The following is a 20,693-nucleotide window of genomic DNA, read 5'->3' on the forward strand; positions in this document are numbered from 1 at the left end:
CTTGCGATTGCGAAGGCGTGCCGAGTGGTCTCTACGTCCCCCACAGCTCTTGGCCCTGCATCAGCTTCAGACTGCAGAGTTCTATGAGATGTGAATGGCTCTGACTTCTTTGAAGAAGTTTTCAAAAGTAAGGGCAGGTTTGTTTGTTTGTTTGTTTGTTTGTTTGTTTGTTTGTTTTGAGACAGGGTTTCTCTGTGTAGCCCTGACTGTCCTGGAACTCACTTTGTAGGCTGGCCTCAAACTCAAAAATCTGCCTGCCTCTGCCTCCCAAGTGCTGGGATTAAAGGCGTGCGCCACCACGCCTGGTGCAGCTTTTCTTTTTGTTTGGGGTACACATCTAAGGGAATCAGAGGTTAAATTTCATGAATCAGTTCTCTCCTCCCACCATGTGGGGCCCTGAGACTCAAACTTACATCATCAGACTTGCCAGCAGAAGCCTCTACTCCCTGCTATATCTCACAGCCCAGGGATACAGTTCCAGGAAGAGGGAATGAAGCTGTGGGGCCTCCCGACCCTCTCGGAGGAACACCTGCTCCCTGAAGGGTAAGCACCCCCCTTGGGGTGCTAGCTGCTTCACAGGTGGCTTCCCCAAAGTCAACCTGATTACCACCAGCAGCTGTTGTCCTCCAGAAGGGACAACAGGAAAGTGTCCCTACATTGCCAAATGTCTATTAGAGGAAAAAAAGAAGTCATTCGGGAGAACACTTTACGGTAAAATCTCACTGCACAGGGGCGACCGCTCAGTCTGTGTCTGCCTTGCAGACCCGAGGCTCTGGGCTCTGGTCCCTGGAGCCCACGTGAAAGCAGGGCATGGAAACACATTCCTGTCACCCCTGGCACTGTGGGTGCAGAGAGAGGCAATCTCTAAAGCTCACCCCAGCCAGCATAGCAGAAGCAGGGAGCATTAGGTTCTCTGAGAGACTGTCTCAAAAAATAAAGATGATCAGGGAAAGATATTGGGCCGCAACCTTTGGTTTATACACACACATGCACACCTGCACATACACACACTTGCATGCCGATTGGCATATATCCACACTAACAATTATATATTCCACACATACGTGTGCACACACATAGGCACACATACACACACACACACACACAATAAATAAATAACTCTTGTCCCTACGAGAACATGTGTATAAAGGGTTGTTGAGATCATTCAGTGAGCATCGGGACTTGTACAAGTCTGGTGACGAGAGCTCCATCCCTGGAATCCCCAGAAAGGTGGAAGGAAAGGACATCTCTGCAGAGCTGTTCCCTGACCTCCACACCCACATATAAGAATAAATAAAAGAAAATAAATACTAAGAATAAATGACTATGCTCAAAAGAATAGTCCTAGCAACACCCTTCATAGTGAGTTAGGACACAGAAAAACCCATCAAACAATGACCCAACAAACAGAACACGGAAGACCACACAGTGAACTGGAATTCTCCTGCTTAAAACACTGCAGTAAGCATTGTTATGTGTGCCACAGGGGTAAAGCTTGAAAACAGGGCGGCAGGCCAGAAGCAAAGGCACTAAATTCATTATTTATATGAATCTCCAGAGTAGGTGACTCTATAGACTCAGAAGTAAAAGCTGTGCTGCCTGGGAGTGGGGTTTGGGGAAGTGAGGTCACAGGCACAGAGGGTTTTGAGGGGTGCTAAAGTGTTCTGAAATTGGTTGGGGTGGTACTTTATGTTTATATAAACATGCATATGTTTAGCAAACTCGTTGACCCATAACTTTATGCTTTTTTTTTTTTTTGGTTGTTTTAGGATTTGGTTTTTTTGAGACAGGGTTTCTCTGTATAGCCCTGGATGTCCTGGAGCTCACTCTGTAGACCAGGCTGGCCTCAAACTCAGATGTCCACCTGCGTCTGCCTCCCAGAGTGCTGGGATTACAGGCGTGCGCCACCACCACCCAGCTACTTTATGCTTTTAAAAGATTTATCTATGTATGCATTATTTGTTTGCTTGTTTGTTTATTATATGTAAGTACACTGTAGCTGTCTTCAGGTACACCAGAAGAGGACATCAGATTGTGAGCCCAGAAGGGGCATCAGTTCCCATTACAGATGATTGTGAGCCACCATGTGACTGCTGGGATTTGAACTCAGGACCTCTGGAAGAGCAGTCAGTGCTCTTAACCACTGAGCCATCTCTCCAGCCCCTGAACCTTACACTTTAAATGGGTCAGTTACAACATATGTAAATAACAGCCCAATAAAACTGTCACCAGAAGAAGAAAAACACAAGCCATCAGACCCACAGCTGCCCACCCGTGTCCTGTCCTACTCCAGGCCTTCTGACCGCCCTCCAAGGGGCACGGCCTGAGGAATAGGCAGATGCTATCGCTTCCTGGGAGCTCCTGACGGCGCTGGGCTGTGCAGCCCTTGGCTCTTCAGCTCAGACTGGATGGCTGATCCTCCTTTCAGATCAGGAGAGAGCAGCCTGGGCTTCCTCTGCAGCAAGCAGTCGCACCAGCACTGGACTCTGCAGCAACTGCTTGTGAACTTCTGCCTCCTGACAGGCAGCCACATCTTACCGATCATAGATTGGCACACGGCGCCCCCCTGTGGACTACTGCGGAAGGCTCAGCGCAGCGCTCACGCTGGTGTCAGGCTCTGCAGCAAGCGCGCTCCTGAGGGAAAGAACGCCTCCTCCTGAGGATGGGCCCTGGCCGACAGACAGACAGACAGACAGACAGACAGACAGACAGACAGACAAGCCTCCTCAGCTCTGACTCCCTCCTGCCCAGGCGGTTGCCCTTTGTGTGCAATGGCTTTGCTAATTGCCCAAACACTTCCAAGGGAAAGCTACAGCCAGGGGAGCCACGAGAGCTCAGGTCGTCCATGGTCAGGTGGGCACACAAAGTACTTCCCGCAGCTGCAGCAGTGTCCTGCTCTCCAAGTTCCATCTTTGTGATCAATTAAACGGATGCTTTTCTTTCAGTGTTGGGGATTGAATCCAGAGCCTAGGCAAATGCTGTGCCACTGAGAATATCTCTAGGCTCTCTGTGTGTGTGTGTGTGTGTGTATCCATGTATATGTGGTGTATGTGTGTGTGTATATGTATATCCATGTATATGTGGTGTATGTATATGTGTATGTTTGTATGTGTATCCATGTATATGTGGTGTATGTGTGTTTTCATGTGTATTCATGTATATGTGGTGCATGTGTATGTGTGTGTTTTCATGTGTATCCATGTATATGTGGTGTACGTGTATGTGTGTGTTTGCATGTGTATTCATGTATATGTAGTGTATATGTGTATGTGTATCCGTGTATATGTGGTGTATGTGTGTGTGTATCCATGTATATGTGGGGTGTGTGTGTGTATCCATGTATATGTGGGGTGTGTGTGTGTGTGTGTGTGTGTGTAGGACCAAGCTCGACATCAGGTACATTCTTCTACAGAGAAGAGGGTCTTTTACTGAGTGTGGGGCTCACGGAATGCTGGAATAGCTATCCAGGAAGTCCCCAGGGCTCCCTCCATTTCAGCTCTCCCAGGGAGGGGATTACACACACACAGCACACTCACACTTTCACATTAGTACTGCCATCCAAACTCAGGTCCTCATGTATGTACAGTGAACACGTTACATCTGAGATCGATATATATATATATCTGTCTTCTGAGTAGCAGGCATGTGCCACCAGGCCCATTCTGATTGGACTAGCTCTTGATAAAGGCTTGCTGTAGTTTGCCCTTTCGCACGGGCCGTCTAGAAATCAGAACATAAATCCTAAAACCAATTTCTGATGTTGGTTATTCAAGTACAGCAACTTCCCAGGAGGCGAGATGGTATGATTTTAGGCAAAAGATCTCCCTCATATGAGCCCTCATATGAGCCTCACAGGGCATATAACAACATTTAGTTCAACTGTTGACTGCCGTCCCCTGGACGGCTTACGTATCTTACTGCACGAATCTTCCCGATAACCCACAGGAGTTGGTATCACCGCTTTGCAGTGGAGAACAGAGAAGGGCTGAGAGGGAGGGGGGCAGTGAGCCAGGGCTCACACTCAGATCTCTGCACCTCTTTGTTCTCTCGACGCCTCGACCCCTGCCTAGCCTTTCTGACTTTAGCACTAGGAGTTTCTGAGCACTCCCTGTCCTACTTAGGTAGCCTTTGGCCTCTAAGGAAACCAGCAAGACCTCATTTATCACAAACCCAAGTGCCATAAGGTAAGATGCCAAGATCTGGATGCCCTGAGTGAGGTGCCAGGTCACTGCTGCAGGCACACAGGTGCTGCGGGCACACAGGTGCGTGGGCACACAGGCGCTGCGGGCACACAGGTGCGCGGGCGCACAGGCGCTGCGGGCGCACAGGCGCTGCGGGCGCACAGGCGCGCGGGCACGATCGGGACCCTCAGCCCAGGCTCCAAGACGGCCTAGAAGGTCACATCTTGGCCTCAGCTAAACAGAATTAGAACGGTAGGGAGATCGGTGCCAACGGAGCCAGCCAAGCTGGCAAGAGGCGGAGGTGCTCACGTGGGCCAGCAGGGAGTGTGTCGTTTCTATTTTGAAAAAACACAAAGACACAAACATGCACAGCTCTTGGCATTCTTTAAGCGCTTCACCCTGCTATCATAGAGTCCTGGATCTGAAGAAGAATTCTTCGTGTATCTTAGATATTTCGAGACGCCTTTGGCAAACATGTTAGGAGTTCTAAAGTTCAGTGCTGAGTGAAAGAGGAAATGAACACTGCGAGAACCGGTCTTTCAAGATCCCCGAGGTAAGCCGGCAACTGGCTGTGTTCAAACCAGTAAAAGTAGCCAAATTACCCCGGATGTTTGTCTGAGACAACACAATGTTGTGTTCTGTGTGGCCAATTCCTGTGGACTTACCAGGGGCCGTGCCGGCTGCAGGCTTGTACCTCAGGGCGCGTGTGAACGAGGGTGAACGCCTTAAACAATGGGGCAGTTTGCTTGCCACCAGGACTTTTGGGTCGGGTTGGTTTGTTTTACTGTTCTAAAAATAAAAATAAGAATTCAAATAGTCAAGAAGCAAAGGCAATGTCAGGCACGGGAAAGATGCATCCACAAAAAAACCACGGTGGGTCAGGAGAGCCTTGGGAGCGCCCGCGGAGGTGCGCCGCGGGAAACAGATGCTGCGTGCTTTGCTAAGCTGGGCAAACATCAGGCTTAGAGTGTTAAGCTGGTGGCACTTAGAGCTGTTGTCACAGTTCCTGCAGAACAGGTCCCTGGCCCAAGCCCAGCATAGATCTGGCCATCAGTTCCTGGGGGAGGGTCTGCCCCTGCTTGAGGGGCCCTGCTCTACTGAGGAGTTGTTGTTCAACAGGACTGTCAAGTTTGGGATAATAGCTCATTTCCATTATGTCTTGGCGACACCATGGGAGGTCACAGAACTTCCGGCCACCCCACCATATAACCGAAGGCGTGGCCGCATAGCAGGGATTTTCTCCTTGACTCTGATGGTCCCCTTACCCAGAGCTGGCTGCTGCTACCAGCAATTTGCCAGTGGGCCGAGAAGATGCGCGGGATGTCACCACATAAAGCCAGGGGACAGAGACACATGTAAAGCATCAGTAGCTGTCACCCGTGTTGTCCATAGAGACATACCACAGGGCAAGGAGCCCCACTAAGAAATCAGATTGCCACCAAGCACTCAGGCCTGCTATCCCAGAATTTGGCAGAGGCAGGAAGATCACTAGAAGTTCAAAGCTAGCCTAGCTATTTAGTGAGTTCTAGGCTAGCCTGGGCTACAGAGTGAAACTCTTCTCAAACCCCTCCACTATCAGAGCAGACCTAGCTAGATTCCCTGCCCTCCCTGCATTAATTATCATGTGACTAAAGTCTAAGCAATGAGAGACTGGAAGAACTGTTCATAGACCTGAGGAAGGAGGCTAACCCTCGGCTCCCATCTTCCTCTTCAGTACCTGCAATCAGCGCACAGGCCGGGACTCCCCCATAGCTGTTTGGATGCTGAGGGAGCGGGGCTTCCCAGGCCTCGAAGAGTCCGTGTCGCGCCTGGACACAGGTCAGAACTGCAGACTGGTTCAGGCAGCTCTGGACACACTTCTCTGCTCTCTGGCGAGGCTAGGTGCAGGCCCCGTGGCACAAGCATATGGATTAGTCAGGCCTGAGACTCTAAATTACACTAGGCACCGAAAAAAAAAATTCTTGGAATTTTTTAATAGAAGTAACAGACAATAACTCATTGAGAAAAAAATATAAAGTAAACCAGGGAGGCGTGAATCCTCACAGACACGCTGACGAATACAAAGGTTATGTGAACCATGTGTGTGCTTTGCTTCAAATTACTTCCTTAGAAGCATCCACTGATCGCAGAGAAAGGCCACAGTTTTGCCTTGGCAGGTGGCAGCGCCAGTCCTCACAAAACGTGTGTCCTCAGCAGTAAAACAACATAAGACCACTGACGACCAACGAGGAGAATTCAGCATAAAATGTGTGATGTCACCCACTGAACCATGCACGACGCAGTGCAGCAGTAAGCAAGCCCCAGGCCAGCCGGAAGTGGGGGCGACTCCACAGAATGACATCTCCTGAATGTTCAAAAGGATCAAGGGGAAACTAGAGAACGCTTGCAAATTAAATGAGACAAAAAGTCACAGTAATGAATTCCTGTCAGTTCTGAACTAAGTCTCTGACCATATAGGACATTACCAGGACAGCCAGGGACATTAAGGGGTCTGAGGGCAGAGAGGTTGCAGTCACATCGGAGACTGCTTTTCCTCAGTGGGCATGCGGCATCAGGCTGGTGACTCACTCTCAAATGGTTTAAAAACTAAATTCTTTATACTATATTTCTAAATTTCTTTTATACCTTTTGTGATAGTTTCAACTAAAACACTTAACGCACCACTCGGCACTAGAGCAGAACATTTTCTGATTCTGTCACAGGGGTTTTGAGGATGTGACCGTGACTGTTTGGATCTGACTGTGTCAAAACTCTCCTTTAAAAAGTCAGAGGGCTGGAGAGACGGCTCGGAGGTCAAGAGCATACACTGATTTTGTACCCAGGTTCAGTTTTCAGCATCCCTACTGGGCAGCAGCTCACAGCAGGTGTGGCTCTAGACTCGGGATCTGACGCCCCCTGCTGGACTCCACAGGCGCTGCACTGGAACACACACACTGTGCTGTGCCCCACACAGACACATGCATGTAATGAAGAAACTGGAGCGGGTGGAGCGGGTGCTGTTAACATCTAGTAGCAGCTTGCTTGCAAGTCGAGTTCCCAGCACATACAAGCTGGCTCACAACCACCTGTGACCCCAGTTCCAAGGGCTCTGTACCACACACACATGTGATGCACATACTATATGCAGGCAAAACACTCACACACAATAAATTTTTGTTTGTTTGTTTTGTGTTTTTTTCAAGACAGGGTTTCTCTGTATAGCCCTGGCTGTCCTTGAACTCACTCTGTAGACCAGGCTGGCCTTGAACTCAGAAATCCGCCTGCCTCTGCCTCCCAGAGTGCTGGGATTACAGGCGTGTGCCACCACCGGGCCACATAATATTTTTAATTTTTCTAAATCAGTAAAAATGTAATGTTAAAATTGCTCTTTAGGATACCAGGTATGTTTGGATTTTACTTTCTTTCTAACTCCCTGCTCTCAGGCTCCAACTCTCACAAGAGACTTCCTACTTGGCCGAGATGACTCTTCCGAGCTTGTACTGGTGGAGAAGGACAAAGCATGGAAACTTTATAGCTGAGACTAGGCTAGCCCCATGGCTGTGTGCTTGGCGCCAACCTCCGTCTACACGTTCGTGTGAAGTGGAACTCTTCTCCCTTGCTGAGTCCTGACAGAATATACCAGGAGTCATGTACAAAAATCAATACACTGAATTTTATTAAAGTGCAAGTCTTTTGCTCATTAAAAGGCGCCATTTAGAGCAGCGCTTCCGAAGGCTTGCTTCTCTCATGAGAGAGAGTTTTCCACCTGAGGAACAGCTGTGTGGTCCTGGGGAAACTGTATAAAACAACTGCACAAACTAGCATTTACTGAGAAATAGATCATGGTAAATCATAAATGTATCCTAAAACAACCATGTGTTACACATAAGTTCAGCATATTTATTTAAAATGAGATATATATGCTAGTTTATCTTTTCATTGGATCTAGAGCGTCTCCACTGTTTACGGAGCTGATCGTGTTGTCTTAAGATCTTTAGCGCTGAGAAGCCACTTCGCATAAGCATGTACTGCAAGGTGGCAGGACGTGTCAGGCAGTTGCAGACACCTGTACACACAAGTGCTGTTGTGTGTACAGCAGAAAGTGCTGCAAATTCTAACTTCAGCCCAAAACTCACTTGACAATTTTCCAGTCTTTGTTTTTCTACTGAAGTTCAAGTAGACAACTCAAATGACAGTTTTTTGTTGTTGTTGTTGTTTGGTTGTTTTGTTTTGTTTGTTTGTTTGAGACAGGGTTTCTTTGTGTAATCTTTGCTGTCCTGGAACTTGACCTTTGGCCTTGAACTCACAGAGCTCCCCCTGCCTCTGCCTCCCGAGTGCTGGGATTAAAGGCGTGTGCCACCACCACCCAGCTTCAAATGGCAGTTTTAAAAACTAATCATAAACCATGCATGGTGGTTCATGCCTTTAAAGCCAGCACTCAGGACAGAGAGACAAGCAGAACTCTAACTTCAGGGCCAGCCTGATCTACATAGTAAGTCCCAGGAAAGCCAGAGCTACATAATAAGAACCTGTCTCAAAGGGCTGAAAATAAACAAGGAAATAAATACTAAGCATTCAGATACAATATAGTCTAAACATACTTACTTGATACTTAAAAGCTTCGGAGTGGCAGGAGGAAAATATTCAACGCCCATGTTTGCCGTAATTGAATCATGTTTCTATACAAGCAGAAACTGTTGTGTGTGCAGTAAAATGCTGCTATTCATAACACATGGGAGTCTCAAACCTGAGCTGAGCCGTCTCTGGCAGAGACTGTGGGTAGGGTGGGACAGCATGTGGAGTCTGACGTGTGCATGTTGTGAGCTCAGAACCAAGGTTGTAGCCACCATGTGCAGTTTGGGCATACAATGCCAGAAGGATCCCAGGCTCACTGTGGGTTGGATCTTTGAATTACTGTCTGATTGCTAAACGTTATAAACCTTTCACTTTTGTCACATTTTCATGGTGTCCATGATCAGTTACCCCATATGGGGTCATGACCCACAGGTCAAGAGGTCATGGTTTGGAGAATGGACACATGAAATAGAAGAAAACACAGTACTCACGTGACCTAGGGCTTGGATCCAGGACACGCATCTCAACAATAAACAGTCAACACAAGTTTTAAAAGTTGGAGCCTGCTATGATGGCATACATATTTAATCTCAACTGCTTGAATGACAAGAGGACTCTTTCTTGAAGTAACTTTGTTTTTTGAGACAGGGTTTCTCTGTGTAGCTCTGGCTGTCCTGGAACTTGCTCTGTAGACTTTGTTGGCCTCAAACTCAGAGATCTGCCAGCCTCTGCCCCTCCCGCGCTGGGATTAAAGGCGTGTGACATCATCACTAGACCCTTTAAGTACAAATTTTAAAAGAGCTGTAGATGTAACTCACTGGTGGGACACTCGATTCACATGGCCAAGGCCCTGGGTTCAAGCCCAGTATTTAAAAAAAAAAAAGGAGGGTGGGAGGAATTTGGGAGGAAGAGAGAAGGGGGAGGGGAAAAAGGTGTGGGGGGGGCAGGATCAGGTGTGGGAGGAGACAGGGGAGATGCACAGAGGGTCAGGAAATTGAACAGAGGTGTGTAGCAATGGGCGGGGGGGTGGCACTGGGGTAGCCACCAGAAAGTCCCTGATGCCAGGAAAGCAAGAGGCTCCCAGGACCCCATAGGGAATGGCATTGGCTGAAATACCCAACAAAGAGGAGGGAGAGCCTGTAGAGACCATATCCAGAGGTTAGGCATTCCCTGCCTCCCCACCCCCAGTTGAGGGGTGGGGCCACCCACTTATCTCCAAAATTTTAACCCAGAATTGCTCCTGTCTAAAGGAAATACAGGGACAAAGAGTGGAGCAGAGACTGAAGGAAAGGCCATCCAGAGTCTGCCCCACCTGGGGATCCACCCCATATGCTGTCACCAAACCCAGACAGTATTGTTGATGCCAAGAAGTACTTGCTGACAGGAGCCTGATACAGCTGTCTCCTGAGAGGCTCTGCCAGAGCCTGACAAATTCAGATGCAGATGCTTGCAGCCAACCATTAGACTGAGCATGGGAACTCCAATGGAGAAGTTAGGGGAAGGACTGAAGGAGCTGAAGGGGTTTGCAACCCCACAGGAAGAACAGCAATATCAACCAGACAGACCTCCCAGAACTCCCAGGGACCAAAGAGTACACATGGCTCCAGCTGCACAGGTATGTGGAGCAAAGGATGGTCTCATGGCATCAGTGGGAGGGGAGGCCCTTGGTCCTGTAAAGGCTTGATGCTCCCCCCCAGTGTTGGGGAATGCTAAGGCAGTGAGGTGGGAGGGGGGAGCACCCTCATAGAGGCAGGAGGAGGGGGAGGGGATAGGTGGCTTGCAGAGGGAAACAGGAAAACGGGATAACATATGAAATGTAAATAAGATGTCCATTTTAAAGGAAAACAAAGGCAAGTCTTAGACAAACACACTTCACAACAGCTTACACAATAACTGAGGAAATCCGGGTCTGATTAAATAGGTTCATATTAGAGAATCCGTGGCTAGCTAGGCATGGGGCACAGGCCTGTCATCCCAACTCTTGGGAGGCTGAGCTGGGAGGATTTGCACAAGTTCAAGGCCAGCCTGGGCTACATGGTGAGACTCCATCTCACAAAACTAGCATCAAGCCAAAAGAAATAGAATCATTTCCCCCCACTTTGGTTTCAGAGTTTCTCTGTGTAGTTCTGGTTTTTGGAACTCACTCTGTAGACCAGGCTGGCCTCAAACTCACAGAAGCTGGACTGCCTCTCCCTCTGAAGAGTTTGTATTTTGTTAGAGACACAGTGTCTGAAGCTGCTTTCCCGTCATCCCGGCACGCGCAGGCTGTAGGTGTAGGCGCGAGAGGCCATCAGTGCGGCTGGGCGGTTGGAGCGGCTGACCTGACGGAGCGTGTGAAAGCACTGCGGAGCTTACCTAGCTTTTATGTCTCTGCAAATATCAAAAAAGGAAGAAGCGATGAAAACGAAAGCTGAGACGAGAATGGAGCAGTTGCAGAGATGACTCAGCAGTTAGAACACTGCTGCTTTCCAGAGGACCAGGGTTCGATTCCCAGCACCACAACGTAGCTCAGAACTCCGTCACTCCAGTTTCAGAGGATCTGGTGCCTGTAAGCCTCCTGCACTGCATGCATGTGGTGTACAGAAATGCATGCAGGAAACACACACACATACACACACACTCCCTCTCTCTCTCTCTCTCTCTCACTTGCATTTGCACAGGGGAGGGGAGTTAGGGGGAGAGGAAGGGCTGCCGGCTCCTTTAGACTTCTGAAGGCACCGTGGATTCTGGACGCGTGGGAATGGCGTCCTCGGTCCTGAGCACAAGTGCTCCTAGGAGAAACCCTAGGGAAACTCATGGGGGAGTTAAAAATCAAATCAAGCCTGGCGGTGGTGGCGCACGCCTGTAATCCCAGAACTCTGGGAGGCAGAGGCAGGTGGATTTCTGAGTTTGAGGCCAGCCTGGTCTACAGAGTGAGCTCCAGGACAGCCAGGGCTATACAGAGAAACCCTGTCTCAAAAAAAAACAAATCTAAAAAACCAAAAAAAAAAAAAAAAAAAAAACCAAAAAAAAAAAAATCAAGACTTAAAAGTCAAAGGGAGGGTAATTTCTGGGGAGGAGGGAGGTGGTGGTGGGGTACACTAGAGGGTAGCAGGGGTGACTGATAAAATGCACATGCACATGTATGAAAATGTCATGATAAGGCCCATAATTATGGATAATTAACATATTTTAATTGAAGTGCCTAAAAAGAAAAATATGGATTTAGATTAATTGGGTTATTATACTTTTCAAAATAAAATGTATGTCAAGACTCATATATTAATAACAACATCCTGCATTGGGTAGAGATGGTGGCAGCGGTGGCGTGCATGGCAGCAACCTAATGCTGGGAACAGAGAGCAAGGCAGGAGTCCAAGACCAGCTTCTGCCCCAGCCTCTGCCCCAGCCTCTGCCCCACAGCCTCTGCCCCAGCCTCTGCCCCAGCCTCTGCCCCAGCCTCTGCCTACAGCCTCTGCCACAGCCTCTGCCTACAGCCTCTGCCCCACAGCCTCTGCCCCAGCCTCTGCCCCAGCCTCTGCCTACAGCCTCTGCCCCAGCCTCTGCCTACAGCCTCTGCCCCACAGCCTCTGCCCCAGCCTCTGCCCCACAGCCTCTGCCCCAGCCTCTGCCCCACAGCCTCTGCCTACAGCCTCTGCCCCACAGCCTCTGCCTACAGCCTCTGCCCCAGCCTCTGCCCCACAGCCGACGTGAGGTCCGCTTAGGCTACATGAGACCTACAAAACAAACAAAAGATGTTATTTAAAATGGACAGACCAAGTCAGGCGTATTGGTGTAGGACTGTACTCCAAGCTCCGGAAAGTCTGGGTAGGTAGACTGTGAGTTCAAGATGGGGGATACAGATGAGTCCAAGTCTTGGACTAGACAGCCAACAAACAGCCAAAATATGAAAATTGGCAGACAAGAGGGAAAAATTTCAACAGGAAAAGCAGCATAGGGGCTGGGGATATGGCTCAGTGGTTAAAGAACACTGGCTGATCTCCCAGAGGACCCAGCACCCACACAGCAGCTCACAGCTGTCTGTAGCTCTGGTTCCAGGGGCTCTGACACCCTCACATGGACACACGCAGGCCAAACACCAATGCACATAAAATAAAAATAAATAAAACATTTTTTAAAAAGAGAGAAAAATAACATAAAGAATAACAATATGAGGGCTGGAGAGACGGCTTAGCAGTAAGAGCACTGTCTGCTCTTCCAGAGGTCCTGAGTTCAAATCCCGGCACCCACACGGTGGCCCACACCCATCTGATGCCCTCTTCCAGCCTGCAGCTACATGTGCAGATAGAACAATCACATGCATAATTTTTTTAAAAAAAGCAAAAAACAATCATATGCTTCTTCAAATAGAAAAAAACAGTAATGAGATGTGCCACATTGAAAGCCACCAGGGGATGCCCTGTGACATTCCACAGTTAGTGACAAGTGAGATGAGAATCCATCCAGGGCTGCATCAGTACACGTGGATGAATGGACCTCACTTGCCTGTAAAAGATCTATTTTTTAATTGGCTCATAAAAATTCAAATGAATTAAAGAATACAATTCATAGTAGATATGTATGTGCACGCATATCCACACAATACTTATTTTCTTTAGCGTGATTATATATGCACACATCATATATGAAGTGTGTGTGCCTGTACGGAACTATCTATCTCCTCTCAGCAGAGAGCATCTCACTCAGTGTCGAGACATGAGAGGCCTTCTCAGCATGTTCGTATTCCTATGATTTATCACTACACAGGAGGGATTGCACACAGTTACACAGAGCACGCCAGTGAGTCAGAAGACTGAACCTATCTCAGGATGAACACCACGAGGTAGGACTGCTAAAACTCCAGAGCAGCGATTCCCAACTGGGGTGGTTTGAATGTGCTTGGCCCAGGGAGTGGCACTCTTAGGAGGTGTGGTCTTGCTGTAGTAGGTGTGCCACTGTAGAGGGGGGCTTGGAGACCTGGCTTCCTGGAAGACGGTACTCTTGTTTGTCTTTGGAACAGAAGGTAGGAGGAACTCTCAGCTCCTCCAGAGCCAGGCCTGCCTGGACACTGCATGCTTCCCACCATGATAATGGACTGAAGCTCTGAACCAATAAGCCAGACCCAATTAAACGTCCTTCACAAGAGTTGCTGCCAGGCCTTTAATCCCAGCACTTGGGAGGCAGACGGATTTCTGAGTTTGAGGCCAGCCTGGTCTACAGAGTATGTTCTAGGACATCCAGGGCTACACAGAGAAACTCTGTCTCAAAAAAAAAAAAAAAAAAAAAAAGTTGTTATGATGTCTCTTCACGACACTGGAAACCCCAAAGTACCAACCTTCCAAATCCTGCAACCCTTTAATACAGTTCCTCAGGTCATGGTGACCCCCAACTGGAAAGTTATTTTTGTTGCTGCTTCATAACTGTAATTTTGCTATTGTTGTGAAATGTAACTATCTGATATGCAGGATATCTGATGCAAAAGGGTCATTTGACCTCCAGAGGGGTCACAACCCACAGGTTGAAAAATCACTGCTGGGCCTTCAAAGTTCTCTACAGCTAAGCAGAGCGCTGCCTACAATGAACGGCAGTCATTGGCTACTTGAAGCATTTGCTGAGGTGCAGATGCACTCCTCCGCCTGAGACCTGCTGGCTGGCTCTGCCTGTGTCTGCCTTCTGCACGAGGCTAAAGTCTCCCTCAACGATAATGTGAGCTCACTTTTTAGCACCCCTCTCTATATTGCCATGACCCTACCATTCAATGATTAGTTTGCTATGTGATAACTGTAATTTTGCTGCTGCTACAAATCATAATGTAAATAAATATCTGTGACCCCAGAGAAAGGGTAACTCTACCCCGAGGGGCCATGCTGCACAGGCTGAGAGAGACCCTTGCTATAATCCAAGCACTCGGGAAGCTGAGGCAACAACTTCTGAGGCTGACCTGGGCTCCACAGTGAATTCAAGGCCAGACTAGCTAGGCTACACTGTGAGACCCTGTCTCAAAAGAGAAGTCTTCACAGTTAAGGGGGGTGGGAGGCGGTCCAATGGTTTAAAGGGAAGGAAGGGTGCTTGCCGCCAAAGCCACCTGCATGCTCAACCCATCAAAGTTGTCCTGATAAATAGATGTGTACACTTATCCTGACACCACCCACACAGACATAGACACATGTATCCCACACGCACAAACAATGTTTAAAATATGTACAAGATAGAATGTCTGGTTCTAGGGCTAGGATTAACTTAAGTATAAATTAAAACCTTGACGTTAAACTCCCGAGTGGAGAATCACAGGACACAAGGGCGCCTACAGAACAGGTCTGAGAAAATGAGAGGCTCTACGATAAAGTCATAACAGAGTGTAAGCTGAGTTTAAACGTAGAAATAGTGGGTTTGCCCTGGTGACCAAGCAGCAGCTGTGGAGCAGCCCACGGGAAGAGAGAGCTACGGGAAATCACAGTTGGCCAAAAGGCAAGTGCTAGGCTTTTGTTAGGTAGAAAACGCTTGGAAGGATGGGGAGTTTGATAATTTTGTACTTTTTTTTTTGAGATTTCCTACAAACTGATGGTTAGGGGAAAGAGTTAATTTAGTAAATGATTGCTGAGGTGGGGTGAGGGTGCAGCCAGTGTGTAGACCGAGAGCCCTTTGCCTGAAGCTAATGTTAAGGACATGACAACAAACCCAAGTTGAAGAACTTTTATAAAATAATCTCAATTACACAAAAGCAAGCAACAACAACAAATAAAAACCTCAGAGCCAGTAAGAGAGACAACTTAAGTAGTCCTGTACTGGCAGAGAAGAAGGTGCAAGGACACGGAGTGACTGACAAGCGGGGTGTTAGCCCGCACGGCTCCCCAAACTGTCCTGCCTGTGTAAGATAACACACGGAGAACTCTCCTTCCGCCAAGGAAACAGATATGAGTGGGTAACAGGAAGCAGTATAAATCAGACTGAGTTAGTGGTATCTGTAATCCCAGCTGTTCATGAGACCGAGGCTAACCTGCCCAACTCGGCCAGACTGTTGACAGACAGACAGACAGCATGGTGGCCCTAGGTTCAATCTCAGCTCCATAAAGAGAAGATGGATGGAAATGCACAAGCAGCGAAGGGCTCAGCCTCTGAGTCTGAAAACACTAGTCCTCCGGCGTTCTCTACAGCTAAGCAGAGCGCTGCCTACAATGAACGGCATTGGCTACTTGAAGCATTTGCTGAGGTGCAGCTGCACTCCTCCGCCTGGGACCTGCTGGCTGACTCTGCCTGTGTCTGCCTTCTGCACGAGGCTGAAGTCTCCCTCAACGAGAACGTGAGCACTCAGGCCAGATCCCATTGCACAGCCCTGGCTCGTCCCTGCTGTCACTATAGGCCTCTTCCTGAAATGGCAAATCTCCTAACCTATGACAGGAAATGAGAAGCAAAGAAAGTTATTGGGGATAGTGAAGGGATATGCCTGACATATGCATCAATATGAGATTTTCAAGGAACCAAAAATATTATTTAAAAATCTAGCAACTAAAATTTAGGGCTGGAGATGGCTCGGCAGTTAAGAGCCCTGGCTGTTTTTCCAGAGCAGCTGTTTGATCCCAGCACCCACAGGGTAGGTATGACCATCTGTAACTCCACTTCCTAGGACTCCGATACTTCCGGCGTCCAGAGAGGTACCAAGAAAGAAGTGGTGCACATATGCACGTAGGTAAAGCATCCACAAAAAGCTAAAATAGAAAGCTAATTTTCGAAGGAAAAATTTAAGTGTAAGTTTAAATTTACAAATAGGACAGACTTTACGACATTGACCTTGATAATCTATTAAGAACCTACATTTTAAGCCTGATTTTTCGGACATCCTGAAATGACTTCTGTCTTTGGAAATCAATATGGAAACACTAACTGTCCTACAGTGATCTGTTCCACTGTCCCAAGTCCCAGGAGGACTGGGCCTTGTTCTAGAGCAATCGTCAAGTCGCAGCAGTGACCACTGCGGCCTAACACCCCCACAGAGCCATCGTCAAGGGGCAGCCTAACACCCCTACTGACTCCCGCCTACACACAAGCTTGCTGTCTTTACAGCCAAGAGCTAAAACTGAAAGTTTACCACACAAGGCACTGGATAAACTCTCATACACTCACAGTTAGACTCAATGTAGCCAACAGTGCTGCTCTGTGATGCAGATAAGCAGGCATCACACCAGCCCGCCAAAGCCAAGCCCAGGATTTATAAGCTCATTTAAAGTTTAAGAACTACCATGCGTACATAAATGAGTGACAGGAGAGCTAGTTTCCTTTTGGGGTGTGTGGGATAATAAACCGAGGGGAGGCACAAGGGAAAATTGAAGACTAAAATAGTGTCTTTGTTTTTACAGTGATTACATTGGTTATAAACACTGGCCAAAAACCAGATACCCGTGTGTGGACATACATGTAATCCTATGGAAATTGAAACAAGCGGGCTCCTGAGTCAGAGGCCAGCTTAGTCTATCTATGGCCAGGGCTACACTGAGACTGTCTCACACATACATACATATGAATGCTGTTTTTATACTCAACAGTACACAGATTAGGAAATTATGTAAAATTAAATCTAGGTAGTAAAAACTCTGAAAATAAAACTAAGGAATGGGTGATGTTCCTAAATTGATACACATCCAAGATCTCAGTAGATACAAATACTGCACTGCAGTTTGTGTGCTGTGGCTGCATGACCTCTGGCTGTGGTGACATGGTTGACTGTCACCTTCCCAGGTGTGTGTCCACAGGTGTGTGTCAAGGAAGAGCTGGGAATCCTGACCCAACAAATTCTAAATGTTCATTATTTCAGTTTCCATTTGTGGTCGATTTCTTCATGGACAACAATTAACATTTTATCACATATTCTGGAAAACCTGTTCAGAAGAGTTTGTAATCCTAATTGTTACAGAAGCTCTCAGGATGAGCATCGTAATTTCACAGGTTAAAAAAAAATGGGTCAAAGGAATGAGATACTTTCCAATAGGGCCAAAGAAAAGTAGGAAATATACCCAGAGTCTTGCTAGGCCTGAATGGAGACTCATTAACTGTTTGGAAGGACTTGTTCATTTCTCGACTACCCCAAAACGTTCATCAAAAGCGGGATTTGGAACTTGCATGTGATTTGCCTCCTAGTCCCCTTCTCCAGGGCAAAGGCAGGCTACGTTCCTGGGATGCTGGTGTGATGCTTCGTGTAGCACCCAACTCTATTACCAGTTACACTGGGCAAGTTATTCCCTAATGCCTCCATACATAATGATTACAGAACCAGCCCCAAAGGCCACCGTTGAGAACTAAAGGGGCAGAGTGTGGCGGCACACACCTTTAATCCCAGCACTGGGAGAGGCAGAGGCAGGCAGATCTGAGGCCAGCCTGGTCTACACAGTTTTAGGATAGCTGAGGAGAACCTGTCTTAAAAACTAAGTTCTGTGAAGCCAGTGGGGCAGCTCTGTGGTATATACCTACTGTGCACCTCAACATGAGTTCCCTCTAGAAATTTTAACTGTTTTAGAACTACCAGTTACAAGTCACTGAAGTTGACTGATACTGGTATGGTGGCTCACGCTCTCACTGGGGAGGCAGAGGTTGGCAGCCTGGTCTACAAAGTCCAGGACAGCCAAGGCTGTTACAGAGAAAGCCTGTCTCAAAAAACAAAACAGAAAAGTTGACTCAAGATCTTTCAGCTGCCACCCTCCTTCTCTACAGCCTCAACTGCTGTCACCTCAGTGCAGACATCTGTCCTCTCATGTCATGATTGTTGTTGGTCCTAATTATGGTATATCATAATTTAAAGAACCACCAGAATTTATTTATTAATACAAAATTGTATCTATTAAAATTAGCTCAAAACTCCAAAGGATGCATGCTTAGCGTGCCATCTAATATTTCCATCTCCTACAGGTGAGAAACAGCAATTATTTGTGGGCTGGTAAAGAACTCTGTGAATGTAGGTCTAAGAACACCTACAGCTGATCTGCAATCAGCACACACACACACACACACACACACACACACACACAAATCCATGTACCATACACGTGTTACTTAGAATTCCATCAAAAACCATACACACACACACACACACACACACACAAATATCCATGTACCATACACGTGTTACTTAGAATTCCATCAAAAACCATACATTCATCTATTAATGCATGTTTTATCAATGGACATGTTTTTTGTGTAAGCTCTTTGAAAATACAAATCCCTTGACTACAGAAGGAATGCTAATTTGAGGTTAATATTCCATGCTACCAAAAGTTTTCCCAGGGTATTGTAACTAAGTAGCTTGCATGTTTTCCTACCCTGGTAGAAGATACAAACTTGCCCAAATGTGAATACACAACCTACAGTAGGTAACACCACATGAACAACACAGCACTTGGAACCAGGCAGTCACAGCAGCATCTGGAGTGAGAAGGCAGCAGTTTCCATGCCCGGGAGGCTGCTTAAATGCAGACTCATTTACACACAGCAGAGTAAACATAAGGGGGAAGTCAGATTCAGTGACGTGTTGGCATCACAGGCTTGGTTTGACTGTGCAGGCTTACTCCACTGCCTGGTCTAGCCCACCTTTAGGTGTGCATCACAACAGCACAGCCTGGCACAATGAGCCGGTGCACTGGACAACCTTGGCTTCCATCAGCGCTGGAACATGCTCATTAACCTGTTCTAAATTGAGGCTCACTTTAAGTGCATAGTCTGGGCCCTCACTTTATCTCAAGAGTAAGAAATTTAAAATGCATAGTATCTCAAAGGAGGTTAATCTGAGCTGGCGGGAAAGGAGTAAAAGCAGGTTGCATCCTGGGAGCAAAGCACATGGCCTGCACTTTACCTGTGGAGTATACATGCAAAAATGGGAAGCTGAGTGTTTCCGGTTGGCCTCAGCAGCACAGCACCATGGCAGCCTATCAGTAGATGCCCTCACTGCTATCCAGCTCCAATTCTATCATGACGCTATGAAAGTTTAAAATAAGTCATAATAAAAAGAAAAAACATGGTAGCTTCTGGATATACTGTCAACACCCTTTGGTAGTTATCTCCAAGGGAAGTATGTGACAACTGGTTAAGACATCTTCAATGCATCAACAAGTCCTTGTTAAATGACTTGTCCTGGGGACGGGACAAGGGGCTTGGGGGCTAAGAACACTCACTGCTCTTGCAGAGGCCGCCCATTACTCATGGTGGCTCCAACTGTCAGTTGATCTGAGACCCTCTTCTCGGCTCCCTGGGCATCAGGCACAGATGGTATACATACACATGGGCTAACCTCATGCACATAAAATGAAAGCGAACAAACATGCCTGTACTCTAACTGGTGCTCAAAACATGGAGGTTAGAGAGATGGCTCAGGGGTTAAGAGCACTGACTGCTCTTCCAGAGGTCAACTCCCACCAACCACATGGTGGCTCACAACCATCTGTAATGGAGTCTGAAGCCCTCTGCTGGTATCTGAAGACAGCTACAGCGTACTCATATACCTTAAATACGTCTTTTAAAATGGCACGTACTGATGGCCCTAAACAAATCCTGCTTCTGCCCACCATTTCCTATTCTATGAAAAATTCAACCACCCAACAAAGCCAGTCTAGGCTTACCCCATCTCCCTCAATTTTTTAAACTTCACACAAAAACTTAGCAAACCAGGATTCCCAGTCTAGCCAGGCAGGTTTCAAAAGCCAGTGATGCCAGGCAGAAGCCATGAGATGAGGTACCACACATTTTATATACACATATTTGAGCCCAAATTTTAGCATGGTCCTAAAATGATACGCAGGTAGTAAACCTGGATCTGGCTTATGATAGTGTAAGCCCAGCATTCAATTCAGCTCAACTACCAAATGTGAAGCCAGCCTGATTTACATGGCAATAGGCTAGCTAAATCTCCATCCTTACTGGCAGAGACTTTAATCCTACCACTTGGGAAGCTGAGGCGAGGCAATCTCAATTCTAGGCTAGCCAGGGCAACATATTTAG

Source organism: Apodemus sylvaticus, chromosome 17 (genome assembly GCF_947179515.1).
Source record: "Apodemus sylvaticus chromosome 17, mApoSyl1.1, whole genome shotgun sequence".
NCBI classification, from domain to species: Eukaryota; Metazoa; Chordata; class Mammalia; order Rodentia; family Muridae; genus Apodemus; species Apodemus sylvaticus.